Source organism: Apium graveolens, chromosome 11, assembly GCF_009905375.1.
Source record: "Apium graveolens cultivar Ventura chromosome 11, ASM990537v1, whole genome shotgun sequence".
NCBI lineage: Eukaryota > Viridiplantae > Streptophyta > Magnoliopsida > Apiales > Apiaceae > Apium > Apium graveolens.
The window spans coordinates 145,904,572-145,906,238 of record NC_133657.1 but is presented as its reverse complement, the minus strand read 5'-3'; the positions used below and the strand labels follow the sequence as shown (position 1 = coordinate 145,906,238).

At 43.0% G+C, this 1,667-nt stretch overlaps 1 non-coding gene across 1 annotated transcript; it reads right to left on the bottom strand.

Moving 5' to 3' along the window:
- Positions 1–466: 466 nt before the first annotated feature.
- Positions 467–573, bottom strand: LOC141699450 (small nucleolar RNA R71). The gene has a single exon (XR_012565913.1). It is a non-coding gene; the product is annotated as a small nucleolar RNA R71 (small nucleolar RNA).
- Positions 574–1,667: the final 1,094 nt, after the last annotated feature.

Below are 1,667 nucleotides of genomic sequence, written 5' to 3'. Positions count from 1 at the left end.
GTGGTCGTTAAAGTTCAGTGACTCGGATTCTTTTACTTTCACGGTTTATTTTTTTGTGTTTCAGGTTCTCATTACAATGGGAGATCCAGCAGCACGAACGAAAGCCTTGATGGATTTTTCTCAACCCAAGATCAATGACATTCAATCTAGCATTGTCTGACCAGCTATCACAGCTAATACCTTTGAGATCAAGCCTGGGATAATTCAATGGGTGCAGAATTCAATCCAGTTTGGGGGTTCTCCAACTGAAGATCCCAATATGCACATTAGGGATTTCATTGAGATCTGCGACACCTTCAAGTTCAACGGTGTTTCTGAAGATGGTGTGAAGCTGAGACTGTTCCCATTCTCTTTGAGGGACAAGGCTAAGAGCTGGTTACACTCTCTACCAACTGGCTCGATTACTACTTGGGAAGATCTTGCTCAGAAGTTTCTTACTAAATTCTTCCCAATGGCGAAGAAAGCTGCACTCATGAATGCTATTACTTAATTTGTGCAACAAATGGGAGAATCGCTATGTGAAGCTTATGAGCGCTACAAGGAGATGCTTAGGAAGTGTCCTCATCATGAAATTCCCTATTGGATGATCATCACTTATTTTTACAATGGGTGGGGAGCAAAGTCCAGACCCATGCTTGATGCAGCATCAGGTGGAGCATTATGGGCAAAAAGCTATGAGGAAGCTTATGATCTAATTGAACTGATGGCTGCTAATGAATATCAGTATCCAGCCCAGAGATTGCCACAGGGCAAGGTAGCAGGAGTTCTTGAAGTGGATATAACTACGACTATCACTGTTCAACTAAAGGCATTATCTATGAAGATCGATTCTCTGGCTAACTATGGTGTTAAGCAGATAATTAATGTTTGTGAGTTGTGTGCAGGTTCGCATGTGACGGAGCAATGCGCTATATCTAGTGACTCAGCTCAGTTTGTGAGCAACTTTCAGAGATCGCAGCAACCAGTTCTAGACACTTATCATCCTCACAACTGGAATCATCCTAACTTCGGCTGGAGCAACAATCAGAATGCGTTGCAACAGCCGTTCCAGCAGTTTGGAAATAAGCTATTCAACCCTCCTGGTTTTCAGAAACAAATTACACCAAAACAACAAACTCATGGTGCATGTCTATCTTCGAATGAAAAATCTGAATTGGAGGAGTTGCGGCTTATGTGCAAAAACCAGGCTCTTATATGCCAAAGCCAGGCTGTTTCTATCCAGAATATGGAGAACCAAATAGGGTAAATTGCTAACGCCTTATTGAATCGACCACCAGGAACGCTTCCTAGTGCTACAGAAGCCAATCCAGGAAAGAGGGAAGTTGAAGAACAGGTGAACGCCATCACCTTGAGGTTTGGAAAAGTCGCAAGCCCCCAAATTCAGCAAGACGAAGAGCCTGAAGAATCTCAAGTTTTAGAAAATGCAGTTGTGGCTGAAGAAGAAGTGCAGAAGGAAGCAGAGGTGGAACCAAAGAAGACTACTGTGGAACACACTCCTCCTGAGGGTAATACAGGGGAGAAACAGATCTATCCTCCACCTCCTTTTCCTTAGAGGCTGCAGAAGAAAAAGCTGGATAAGCAGTTTGAGAAGTTTTTGGAGGTGTTCAAGAAACTTCATATTAACATACCTTTAGTTGAATCTCTTGAACAGATGCCTAGCTATGCGA